Source organism: Lonchura striata, chromosome 5 (genome assembly GCF_046129695.1).
Source record: "Lonchura striata isolate bLonStr1 chromosome 5, bLonStr1.mat, whole genome shotgun sequence".
In the NCBI taxonomy this organism is placed as follows: Eukaryota; Metazoa; Chordata; class Aves; order Passeriformes; family Estrildidae; genus Lonchura; species Lonchura striata.
Window position 1 is genome coordinate 28220851 of NC_134607.1, and position 14374 is coordinate 28235224.

General features: G+C 37.1%; 1 long non-coding RNA gene across 1 annotated transcript in view; it reads left to right on the forward strand.

Moving 5' to 3' along the window:
* Positions 1–908: 908 nt before the first annotated feature.
* The window catches only part of LOC116183157 (uncharacterized), a 37898-nt gene continuing 24432 nt past the window's right edge, over positions 909–14374 (forward strand). The window contains exon 1 of the long non-coding RNA XR_004147703.2: positions 909–941. This is a non-coding gene — a long non-coding RNA (uncharacterized LOC116183157). The remainder of the gene's footprint in view (positions 942–14374) is intronic.

Genomic DNA, 14374 nt, shown 5'->3' on the forward strand with positions numbered 1-14374 from the left:
AATCATTGTTGCAATATTCAATTCCACTTTTAAATTTTATATTTAAATAATTTGTAGACATTTGATATTGGTTATTCTCAGTATATTGTGTTGGTTATCTTTTTTATATATTCAAATAACATGATGTTATATGCATTAATCATTATTTCTTATGCATAAATGTGTTCAGTCATTAATCCCACAGATAATTACATATATCTATGAAGAGAAACTATGTCCAGCTGTTACATTCCTGAAGGATTTTTTGTTGTCATAGCATATGTAAGATCTTCTAATATTAACCATGTGAAGATTTAGTTAAGGATTTCAAATTGATTTGCATATTTTATAGTCTGACTCAATTTTTTTTCACTTATTGCAGGGTCCATCTTTGAGCCAATAACCATTTCCATTGTGACAGTATCTGCTATAAAGAAGATAAGCATAACATTATTAGGATTCATTTATAAATGGAAGTATTAGGATTTAAAATTAATCTTCATATATGGGCATATGTTTCTATAACTTAATGGAAGATTATTAGAAGCAACTTAAAGAAGAATCTTTGATGCTGCCATAAGTGTGTTCAGGGGACAGTCTTATTCCATGAAAGTAATTTACAGTGTAGTCAAGAGGTGGCCATGAAGAGTGTATATCAAAGCATTGCATTTTTGCCTCCCTAGGAAATAGGATAGTATCATTGCTGTGAAGCAGATGGCTGCTGCTGACAGAGACAGCATTAGAAATCACAGAAAGATCCAGAAAAAATGCCTTTTTCAAACGTTGTCTGCAAGGAAATTCTAAAACTATTCATAGTGCACTACGTGTTCTGAGCATGCAACATACAAAATATTTGCACCTTGGCTTCTCATGAAAAATAGGTCTGCACATCTCTCAGCCAATTTCAGTGAAATTATGCAGAGTCTCAATTCCAGTGCAATGCATGAACAAAGACAAAACCTGTAAGTACCCTGTATTTTTATTTTAAAAAATACAGAATTACTTAATGACAAAAAATGTTACAGAAGCTTGTTTGATAGGAAATAATTTTTCTTTCTTTGTGAAGCAGTGGTAGACATAGGGTTGCAGAAAAGAAAGATATCTTCCTGTAATTCCTTCCTTTTCTGGTTCATATGCAGAGAAAAAAGGTGAGGAGGTAAATTCTGAAGCATTTGCATTCCCATATCTCCCTCTTGGCTTTCTCCATGAGAAAAGAAGTAGGATTAGAAGGATATTTATGAAGATAAACAAGCAAACAAAAATTAGTTTTTCTTATTAAAAGGATGTTTAATTACCCCAAAGTGAAACACCTATGACATTTAATCTGATAATAGAAATAAGGGAAAAAAAGCTTAATTAATCAGAGTAATTGAACACAAAATTGAAAGCAGTATCCATTAACTAGGAAAAAAAAATTACAACATAGGAAAGTACTATATGCATTATTAATTATTTTAGCAAATTCTATTAGAAAAACTGAATTAAAAGGTCCTTTAAAGATGTCTTCATAAACTCCTTTTTTCAGTAATCATAAATCAATTATAAAATATTATTATGTAAAACACTTGACATACATTATTTCAACTGTAAAAATTACTTTGTTCAAATCCCTCCTCCCATGATTCCATTGAACTCTTTCTAGAATTTCCTTTTTCATACTGATTCTTGAAAAAAAATTCCATCTTCAGATAATTGTTTTCCAACACTTATACTTTCAAATAGAGAACAGATTGTGCAGAACATTTCATTCTTGCTATAACTGTCACAAAAAAGTCTTCAGGGTGGTTATTTGACATTTTAAAAAGTTATAGCTATCAAAAATTAACTTTTTTGAAATTGAGTATGGAACATACTATGATGTTTGAATATATGCATATGATTGAAACCTTTTATGACACATACTAAACAATAGTATTATTTGAGTATCAAACTAGTCATGCATTATCATCCTATCAGGGAAAACTGGGGACATTTGTTCTAACATAGATGGGTAAAATGGCAAAAATTGAAAATATTTGATCAAAGCTAGACAACAGGTACCATAGCACCAGGACTAGAATCTGTCTGTGAACTTTTCAGATTTCTAACTCTCTGATCCTTACAGCAGATTGTTACATTTTTAACTGCCTTTTTTTATGCCATTGAAATATTTCATCCCACAGTCTTTCTTATTCTGTCAAGCTCCCATGAAGGGCATAAAGAGCAGCACTTTTGCTTTAAAGAAAACAAAAACAACAAAATTTAATACAGTATTCTTAAAAGAAATAACAAAATTCTGAGGAATTTAGAACTACAAATATAGAACTTTCATTTCAAAACATACCACCAGCTGGTATTTTCTTCCAAGCTGAAATGAGAAAGATGAAAGATTGTTGGTAAATCTTGTTCACTCCACAAACCACAGATATTATTTCTTTTAGTTGTGTTCACTTCACAATTTCATCACTTCTTTTTCTTATGAAGATATTAGGATTTTGTAAATAAAATGCTTTATCCTGTGAGCTTAATTCTCAATGTGTCTCTTTGTGTTAGATATTTGTCTGTTTGTAGCTTGGAGTTTCTAGGCCAGGAGATGCAGTTTCCCCAGTGATTAGGTAGCAACTCATCTGTGATTACGTAACACACATTTAGTGCTCCCTAAAGCACAGAGACAGAATAGATTTGATTTCACAAAATACATGTAAAGCTGAAAACTTCATCAGCAACTGCTAGTTCAACCAGTTTGCATTAGCTTGCTGAAAGTGTAAAAGCCTATGTGCAGCAGAGTTAAACAGAATGGAAACAATCATTTCACTAATACTGAACTTCATTCGAGAGAGGATGTGTTTCTCACTCTGTGTGTGTGGCAGTGAGTTTTATTTTCAGCAGCGCATGACACTTGACAAAGGCAGGGAAGTGGCAACAGACAGCACAACATGCTTCCTGCCAGGATCTAGTGGAGAGGCCTCTGGAAAGGTCCAGTGACACATCTATCCATGCCTCCTGATTCATTGGTTGTGATTCTACTCCACAAATCTGGAAAACCAAGTAGAACTTTTGAAACCTTGTTACAAAAATTATTACCTTTAATTTTTCATTCATATTTCAAGTACAAGTTCTTTGGAAGGACACACTAACACACATGCATATATGAAGATTAATTGTTTGTACAGGAATTTATGGGTGAATGTATGGGTAACTGGAAGGACAACACCAATGTACCTGAGGATACATTTGGGACTGCTGACATTAGATCAGAGCTGAGTAGCAGATATTAGAAAAGCATAATAGATATTAGAATAGCAGTTTCAGTTAGCATATAAGCACTCTGTTGAAGCAAAGAAATATTGATATCAGAGATGTCAAGGTAACCATTAGATATTAATAACATGCAGTAACTACATTATAAGTTCTGTACCTGTAATATCTATGGATAGATATATATTTGAAATGAATCAGTAGATAATTTTTTTGCAGACTGATCTATTTAGTGTCACTCCAGAAAGGATGTTTCTCAGATTAGTTTGTGGTAGCAAAATATTAGTTGTTATCAGGAAGTCACAGCTTGAAGGCTAGCGAAGAAAATCAAGAGCTTGAAACAGAGACACTAACAGTGTGAGTCAAGATCAGGATTTAGGCCTTGAAAATATGATACTGCTCAGGCCAGGGACACAAAAATATGTCACAAATTTTCAGTTACTATTCACTGAAGGCATGAAGCCTTATTAACTGGGAATAACAAAATAGTTTTGAGGAAAGCAAAGAAGCAAAGAATGAATATGCAGTACATGTAAAACATTGCATATATAATAAAACTCAACAGCATGTGAAAATAGGGATCTGCAAATAAAGATGAAGTAAGTAGGTGGTCAGCAAATATATAAACCAAGTTTTAAGTCCACTGAAGAGCAAGAAGGAAGAAATCCTCCATCAATAAAAGAAGTTTACTGCCAAATGAGCCAGGATGTTGACAACTCACCGTACTTGCACTTCTTCCTGCAGGGGACTAGTGCCTTTGAGCTTAGCATGCAGGGCAGGCTTCAGGGGTGAGCCTAACACAAGGGAAGAGTGTTTGATACTAAAATATTTGTCTTTATCAGTTTCAATTCTGTCATTATAAGCTGTTTTAGTAATTAATTGTGACTGAATTAATAATATCTCCTTCACATTAATTAATCTAACAATAAATCCTTAGTTCTCTATATAAGGTGTATTCCTTAACCCACATAAATTACATGCAGTCTTTGCTCTTGTACCCTGCCCTTGAGCTCATTTGTAATTTAGATGCAGCACTGCAATGCCAAAATAGCAGAACATCTGAAAGTACACACAATTTTATTCACATTTTAGCATTTATTCTGAGGATTCTTGCTTTAACTCATTTAGATCAATCCCTTGAAAAATAATTTTCAGTCCCCAAACTGAATTATTCTATAGCATTCTTATTAACTATAAATGTAATTTCCATGCCTGCCACATATTTATTTCCCAATATTGAAGGCTTTTCTAAACACTTGATGTGGCATTCTTTGGTTCACATTATCATGTAGACATTTTTAACATCCTTCATATATGCTGTCAGGCTGGGAAGCTTAGCTGTGGCTTGTGATCATTTCATCCATACAAATAAAGTATTGGTTATACAGCATGTATTTTAACATTATGAATTTCAGAAACTCAGTCAGGGACTAGCTCAGGAGATAAGCAGACTCATTTAAGGCTATTAAACATTTATAGGAAGAAGTAAAGATTACGTTTAAAAATCACTCATCACAAAATACCTAATACACTATTTTGACAGCAAAATTTTAAATACTGTAAAATTTAGCCAAAAGTAGAAGTTTTTGATATTTATAATATTATTTTTGCAGTCCCAAATGATCCAAATCATTTATGTGTGCAATGTCAATGACTATCTCCTGTTCCAAAAGTACAGGGTACATTTTGGATTCAGGAAGAGCAGTCTATTTGTAAAGATAACTGATGAGGTTGGTCTTATTTGGATTAATCAAAAACAAAATACAAACAAGTAGATAAAGAAATAAAATCACTCTATGAAAGTGAAAGAAAATGAAACCTGGGAGAAGAGAACACCCACTTGGCTAAAACCTCCTTTCAGGGAGTTTCAGAACATGATAAAGTGTCTCCTGAACCTCCTTTTCTCCATGCTGAACAACCCCAGCTCCTTCAGATGCTTCTCACCAGACTTGTGCTCCAGTCCCTTCACTAGCTTAATTTCACTTTTTTGCACACAATATATTTTATTTAGGGATTTTTGCAATAAAAGAGAGAGGTAGATCCGGAGAGCCATTTGCCCTCTACTTGAGATTTGTAATTCTATCTTCTCCAAATCCTTCTACAAATCCTGGTCATTCACTTTGAATAGATGCTTAAAAATGAGCTGTACCTGGGACTAGGCTTCTAGCTAAGGTATCTCTCAGCTGAGTGCCTGAATATCAAGAGTAGCCTGTAATTTCACTAATGTTTAGTAGTCTTCTTATTAACTTGTACAAAATGAAATATGTCCAGAAGAAAATATTTTGAACATCCCTGTAGTTTTGTTTGAGACTCGGTGGATGACAAACATAAGGACAGAACGGTGATCCTTTGTGTCACCTTCCCATTCCAGGCAGGAATTCTGCCAATGCAACCATAGATTTTATATAAACCATGTTAGTTGTTGCCTTTTCTCCACATCCCTATCTTCATAATTTCTAAGCAGGATGAAATGTGAGTGTTTAGCACTCAATGTCAAAGAGGGGCTGAGACAGCTGTTTGTTCAAATCAAAATTACATTATATTTGCAGGGAAATGTGCACATACTAGCTGCACAAACAGATATTCATTTGAGATGAATACAAAGGAAGAAATGAGCAGCACACTGTTTTCTGTAGCATTTTTTTAAAGACTGCACTGCTAGGATGACGGAAGAGAGGACAACAATGAGAAATTCACAGATTACAGGACACAGGCTGTGCACAGTTCTATAGAAAATCAGAGCTATGATTTACAGTTTAAGCACCTAACTCTTTCTTTTGCCTATGTCAGCTGAATGACACACACATAAATGTGCTCTGGTTCATATTTTTTCATATAAATGTGGGGTGGTTTTGATCTATATGGTGCTCTACCATCACTGCTGAATGGCTCAGGCCTCTCCTGGTTTCATTATGTAAGAAAGGCAGATTGAATCTCTAGTATGCAAATTACTGATTGAAAAATTAAACTAATAGTCTGATTTCATTATGCAGACTTGACACAAATGAGATCAATGTCATGGATTAAATTAACAAGTGAATAACTTAAAAGGGATAATAGGTGCTTCCATCAACCCCAAAGCACTTGAGATTAAATCAAGCACCAGGATTTGCATCTGTTTTTCTCCCTGTTCTTAGATAGTCCAATCTGAAGAAACTAACATGTGGGACAGTTTTTTAATGGTAGAGGGTGGACAGACACCCATCAAGGGTCCAGTTTTACAAAGTTAAATTACAGTTGCAGTCCCTGTCTTAGAATTATATACTGGGACTTGCTGTGCTTTCCTGAACAATTTAACAAAGGATATAATTCTCCATTCCTTTGGGACCTACCATCAGATTTGCGTTTGTTCACAGGGGGCTTAATGAAATATACAAAAATGCAGCCATACAGCATTTTATGTGCCACAACCCATTGGGACTGGTGGAGGAATAGGAACTGGGACCACAAACTTGCTCTCCCTAAAGAATGTAACACAGAAAACATCAGGCACTAGAAAAAGCTTCATAAAATTTCACAAAGCTTCAGTGTAAGAGACCCACACATGCTCTATATTTACTACTGGATGGACATCCAGACTCTGTTGGCACACCTGACAAACACATCACTCGATTTTGAGTGAAATGTGGAGAATGAAGTTAGTTGGCTCACTCTTGTTCTAATAATTTTAATTTTTTTCCCAAGTTGAAGAGCTGATTTTCTTTAATGAATGTCTTTGAACAGGTATAGGTTTTCCTACATTAATTTGACTTTAATTCCACAATCCTAATTTAAAATCAAGTGTTCAGTATGTTACGGTTAATATTAAGACTTGTGTATCTATCTAAAAAAGAAACAGCAAATGAATAGAGCATTCCAGAGAGGAAATGCAAGGTCTCTTTTGAAGATGTGGTTTATAAGTCATTTCTGCAGTATCATTCTATCTCTTCAGATATTTTAGCTTTTAGAGAGGTTGTCATACCTTAACAGCAGCTATTTCCTTCTAAAAAAAACCCACGAGGATACCCTTAGAATAATCGCAAAAGCACGACTTAAAAGTTCATGTTTGCGCTCGGTTTCCGCCGTGTTGCAGAAGCGATGCTCGAGCCTCCGCCCGCCCCGAAGAGCGCTGCTGCCACCTCCAGGCAGCGCCGGCCGCGCCCGCGCCCCGAGCGCCGCTGCCCCCGCGGGACCCGCCAGCGCCGCCGCGGAGCCCGGGCGCAGATTGCGACGGCGAGCAGCACACTTCGTACTTTCAGTGTTAGCGGCTGCCTGGATAATCCTCAAAATGATAAATCACTGTCTGCACGATTAATTTTCTTTCTGTCAGGTCTAGAAAGATGAGAGATTTTGGGGACATCGTACAACGTGTCAAGGAAATGCCAGCTGTCCCCATAACATCTCAGTGCTAACAATGGAGGGAGATTGATGATTCGTACACAGTGCTGTTTTTCATAACTTTAACAAATCTGAATTCCTCAGCAGATAAAGTAATGGAATCTGCCAGTCAGCAGGAAAATACCCAGAGCAGAAACAGATATTTAAATAATCGATATTGTAACACTTGGAGTTGGCTGCAGTAAACCAAAAGACCTTAAATTTTCATACAATAAAAGAGATATTCCCTTTTCTCATTCCTCAGGATGACTGTACTAAAGATAATCACAAAGACAAACTCTTAAAGGAATAAAGGTATGTTTTTCTCTCACGAAGGGAAGTACTTCTTCTTGGCAGGTATTATGATTTGGTAGATATTAAGATTTGATATATATGTGCCACATATTTAAAGCAATGAAAAAGTCTCAAAGAATTGAGCAGCACCCTTCAATTAGATATGCTGACATTAATGACTGACACTTTCATGAATTGCCAGGATACTCCAACACTTCTAAAGGCTTATATGCATTACCATGCAGACTGAGCCCTGATGGTTTAGGATTACTTTCTAAACCTGGCAAGGGTCTTCCATGTCATGAAATAATAACAGCAGTATCTCTCATGCTTCACCTTATAAACTTACCAAGGTGCTGTTTGATAGAGATCTCAAGAGAAATCAATGAGCTCTATCAACAAATATATCTAAAAAGGAGCAGTAGTGTATCAAAAAATAAGAAAGTGTGGTGTCTCAGAAAGAGGCTATGGTTCTCCTTTCTCTCGGGAACCACTCTCAAAGATTACTGTGGTTTTTGGCTTATAGTGGGACTGGAAGTGATCTCACAGTACTCTTCTTGAAACTACCTGGCAAAAGGATCTCATTTTGTTTTGTTTTGTTTTTTTTTTTAAAATGTTATATTTGTTTTTACAGGATTTGCAGACTCCTATGAATAGCTTAGAATTCTCTGGAATTTTATTTGTTTTTACCAAAATTTTCTTACAGAAAGCATGTGCTATTTTTCTAAGTGATATATTTTTTTGTACTTTATTGATTCCACCATATTGTGAAGTTTATACAAAGTGCTCTTTGATGTAATATTTTTGGATTTCAGTAAAGCTTTCCATACTGTCTCTCACAGGATCCTGTTGGACAAAATGTCCAGCCACAGCTGAATAAACACATCATGGGATGGGTGAGCAACTGGCTCATGGGTGGGGCACGAAGGGTTACAGTGAATGGGGTGACATCAGATGGTGACCTGTCATTAGTGGGGGTCTGTAGGGCTCCATCCTTATCTCTGTGCACTTCAACATCTTCAAAAATTACTTGGATGTAGGACTTGAAGGGATACTAAGCAAGTTCACAGCTGATACAAAACTTGGAGGAGCTGTTGACTCTGCCAGAGGCAGGGAGACCCTGCAGAGACACCTTGACAAACTAGAGGATTGGGCATTAACTTCAACAAGGGAAAGTGATGGAATCTGCACCTGGAATGGGAGAACCCTGGATTTATGGACAGATTGAGGAATTGGAGGCTGTAGAGCAGTGCTACATAAAAGGACCTGGGGATCCTGGTTGATGCAAGTTGAACGTGAGTCAGCAGTGGCCTGGCAGCCAGGAGCATCAGTTGTGTTGGGGTGCACCAGGCACAGCATTGGCAGCCGGGCAAAGAAGGAGATTGTCCCGCTCTGCTCTGCACTGGGGCAGCCTCACCTTGAGTGCTGTGGGCAGTTTTGGGCACTGTAATATAAAAAAAAGACATTAAGCTATTAAAGATTGTCCAGAGGAGGGCCATGAGAATGGAGAAAGGCCTTGAGGGGAACCTGAGAGCTTTTGGTCTGTTCAGCCTGGAGCACAAGAGTCTGTAACATCGCTGCAGTTGCATCTTCCTCATGAGGGAAAGAGGAGGGGCAGGCACTGATCTCTGCTCTGTGGTGACCAGTGACAGAACCCAAGGGTTCAGCCTGAAGCTGCGTCAGGGAGGTTAAGGTTGGATATCAGGAAAATGTTCTTCACTCAGAGAGTGGTTGGGCACTGGAACAGGCTCCCCAGGGAAGTGGTCAGGGAAGTGGTCACAGCACCAGCCAGACAAAGTTTGAGAGTTTCAGCAATGCTCTCAGACACACTCTTGGGGATGGTGCTGCGCAATGCCAGGAGCTGAACCTGATGATACAGGTGGGTTCCTTCCAACTCAGCATAATATATGATTCTGCAGCTCTCTCATTCTTTCTCTCTCTCTCTCTCTTTTCCTTTACTCTTATTCTTTGCTATAAGGAATCTGAATAAGAATTTTATTCAGGGCTCGGTTAAATGAAACATGAACTGAGCATGTTCTTTTGACTTATGTGTCTTCTGAAAGTAGCGTATTACGTTTCATCCTCACATAGATGAATTCTGAACATCTGCCATACAGTAAAGGCCACAAAATTTGCAGACTTCTGTATTGAAAAGAACTAGTCTTACCACAAGAGTTGCATCTGTCTCCACAACTTTTCACAGGAAACACTTGCTTCAGAATGATGGAAATTATTAAAGAGAGATGCTGTGGAAATAGACCTTTCCTCTCTGAGCTACACACTGGAGAGTTAAGATGCCCCAGAAAATAAAGTGCCCCAGCTCTCCTCAAAAAAGAATGAGAACAGGAAGAAAACTCAAGTAGTCCTCTATTCTGTACAGTGGTGACATATTATTTTGGATTTCAAGAAATATTTCCAAATCAATAGCTTTTATGCTGGTGTTGAATTATCAGCTTTTGGGTGTTAGTAAAGGAACATTCTCCAAGTCTTGTGTACTGTACTTTCAGTCTTATTACTAGGTGGCTTTTTTATTTTTATGGAAGAAATAGGAGTCATGAGGAATAGCAAAACAAGGGAAATCTTTGAAAGCAGATAAACTTTAAAGACACAAGCTACAGAAAACATATGCATATTACTGATGTTTTTAAACACTTCAGCTGGGATTTGCTTTGAGGTTAAGATATTTGAGATTAGATGTTAGTTTGCAGGTGGTTACATGTGGGCTATGAGTCTTATCATTATATCTAATACAAGACTGGGTTGCCTCGTTTCATTCTTTTTCAAATATTTTCTTCTTTGTTTTAATTCACTTTAATTCATCTTTATTTTCTTATTTTATCACTTTATTTTCTTATTTTTCTTTCTATGATTTTTGAGTGGGTTTTTTCTCTTTTCTTCCCACCTACATTATCAACCAGGTGGCATTCTTTCCATTTCAAATCCCAGCATACCCTATTATGTCAGGTAATTCATTGCACATCAAACCATGTGTATAATGAAGACAGGAATGCACAAAGAAGAGTGAACTCTCCTTTTCATGAATTTAAAGCAAGAATTCAGATTAACAGGATATTGATATATTTGTTCATATATTTTGCTTTTTTACTCAGTCCATGCTTCTTATCTACATAGAATTTTCCATCACTAGTCTCCTTTTAATTTTCATGTAATAGTCTTCTTTTAATTTTCATGTTCAATTCATTGTCACCCAAAAATTCTTTCTAAAGATTAGAAAAAGACATTTTGCTAAATTATTTCTGTGGGAATAGTATGCAGCCATAAAACCATACAAATCTAACATATTCCCTAGATGTATCAGAAAAGCAGAGTTTGAATTTCATCTTTTTGCCTCTCACCCACAGAGAAAGCTGGAACTCAGTGTTCTCAAACTCAGGAAAGGAAGGCACAACTTAAATCAGGAAAAAAATCAGCTGGAAAACATGCAGTAAAGATTGAAACCATTTGCTGTAGCAGTGCCAGGTTGAAGCTCTAAAGATAGGAACATCCCTTAAATTCATTTTTTCCCCGCTGCAGTCACCCCAGCTACAGACCAGGACCAACTTGTCTGAGCTGATAAGATCTGACAAGATCACAGTTTGCTGTGGAATAGCTTCAGGCTACCATTTTTTTTTTTTCCTTGTTGCTGTATTTGCAAAGACTTGGAGAATGGTATAAAACCAATAGGAAACAAAATCAATTTCCTCTACTTAATGATGCAGACCTGCAGAGCTGGTTTCAATGGCAGAATTAAATTCAATTTACTATAATATTCAAAAATTAAATACAAATACATTATATTCTAACTGTGAAGCTGTATATTTGGTATTTGTTCACTAGATTTTCTGAATGAATACAGAGGTATATCTTGAGAGAGGCAAAAAGGAAAGTTCTGATTCACATCATCTGAGAATCTCACTGTCTGCTCTTAACTATGAAATCTTCCCTTAATACCCTCATGAATCATTCCATGATGTATAAAAAGAGTTCACAACCTGTAATTAACTGGCAACTGTTCCTTTGAAGAGAATGCATTGCTTACATGCAAATAATTATTTTATTTCATTCATGACTGTCTTTTCATATCATCTTCCATCTGGAAATGAAGATTTGGAATAATTCATTCTAATTTTAGGTATGCTGTTTGGGCATATGATTCCTCTAGTGCCTTAACTCACATACTTTTTACACATAATTTTTTATGTAGTGTATGGAATCAGAGTGTTGTCTTCTCCTGGCTTTCAGTTTTTAATTTCCATTGTAAGAAAATGAGCAATCAGCTTATTATTTCTACACCATGTTTCTTCCACACCATAATGATGGACACTGATACATCTCATATATTCACTGCCCTTGACACTGTTTTAAGTTAGGCCAGAGCAGGAAATCACTTAAAGGATGATCACCTATGTAACACCAGCCATGAAAAATTATTCAGGGAATCTTCTAGCAAACCTGATGAGTTCTGTTGAACATCAAAAATTTCAGATTTAATAACAAAATGTGTCCCAGATATAGGGAGAAAATCACAGCATCATAAAAAATTTGGTTTGAAGGAACTTCTGGAGTCATAAATATGACAACCTCCTCAATGAAGATATGGTTTCAAAAATTCTGACAAATCAGGGAAATCTCTATTAAAATTTCACAGTGTCCCTGTTCTTGTGTTTAAACAGTCTCATGAAAATATTTTTTTTTCATAGGCTGTTAGAATTTCTCTATTACAGGTTGTGACCATTGTCTTTTTTTGAATCATAGAATGGTTTGGTTGGGAAGGGGACCTTGAAGATCATCTAGTTCCATCCCCCTTCAGGGGAATTGTCCCTGAAGGGACATCTTCATTTAAACCAGTTGGTTCTGAGCCACATCTAACATGACCTTGAACATCTCAAGGGATGGGGCATCCTCAACTACACTAAACAGCCTGTTCCAGTGCTCTGCCATCCTCACAGTAAAGAATTTTTCCTAATATCTTATCTAAACCTACTCTTTCAATTTGAACTCATTCCCCCTTTTCCTGTCACTACATGCTTTTGTAAATAGTCTTGCCTCATCTTTCCTGCAAGTGCCCTTCTGATACTGGAAGGCTGCAATTAAGCCGCTCTGTTTTCCAGACTGAACAAACACACTTCTCTCAGCCTTTCTTTCTAACAGAGGTGCTCTATCCTTTTGATCAGCTTAGTGGCCTCCTCTGGACTCATTCCAACAGGTCCATGTCCTTGCTATGTTGGGACCCCAGAGCAGGATGCAGCCCTGCAGGTGGGGTGTCACCAGAGTGAAGCAGAGGGGCAGAATGCCCTCCCTCGCCCTGCTGCCTACGGGGCTTTGGATGCAGCCCAGGACATGTTTGGCTTCCTGGGCTGCAAGTGCACATTGCTGGTCTCTCATCCATCAACACCACAAGTTCTCCTCAGTCTTCAAATCTGTTCATCCTGCAACCTGTATGTGTGTGGGGGACTGCCCAACCCAGGTGAAAGACTTTGTATTTGGTCTAATTAAACCATGTGAGATTGCCGTGTATCCGCTTTAGCCTGTCTTAGTCCCTCTGGACAGCAGCCCATCTTTTAGGATGTGTCAACAGCACCACTCAGCTTGTTGTTGTGTACTTTCAAGAATAGTCTGTCAATATCCAATTTTTAACCTCCCACCAAGAGATTATTAGACTCTCTGATACATTTCTTCTTGAGCTGAACAAACCATATTCCTCAAGTAGACCTTGTATGCCTTCTGCTCCATTTCCCAGACAACTTGGTGGCACTTTGACAGTCATCTCTATTTCCTGATATTTCTGTTTCAAAAATGAACTATTCTTGATGCAGAGTCATGGACTCTGGGATAATAGACTCAGGACTAATAGTTTCCCTCAACCTGTAGCAATAATTTTGATGCCATAGCTGGTTAGAATTCACAAAGAAACCCACAAAGAAAATTGATCCATGTTCAACTTGTTGCTCACACAACACTCAGGTTCTGTCTTTGCAGAGATGTTGTTCAGCCTGGACAATTTCATGGGGTTATTCTCCTCCAAGTGCAGGATTTTTTGAACTCCCATGGGAATATTTCCCTCTGTAACTTCCCTCTGTAATACAGCAATTTGATGTCACCCACAGCATTGGTAAGGGTGGGTTCTTTCCCAAGGTCCAGAGCATAGAAGAAAATATTAAAAAATGTTAATGTCAATATTTATCTCTGAGGAGAATAATTTTGGTCAAAACTCATAGCTTTGATCAAAATATGAAGGCACATTGCTGCCCAGCTAATATAGAATCATACAGTCATGGAATATGCTGAGTGGAAAGGGAAGCCCTGCAGATCATTCCAGGAGTTTTTGAGACAGGTTAGGTCTTTTTGCTATACTGTATCTATGATCTACAAACAGATCTTAAAAACAGTGTAGCAATATGGATAAATTAAAACAATGCTTATTTTCACCAGAGACAGATTAGAAATATAGAAATTCTACTTGCTTAATTATATGAAACATGCCTTTAAGAAGAGTAACTCTTGGAAA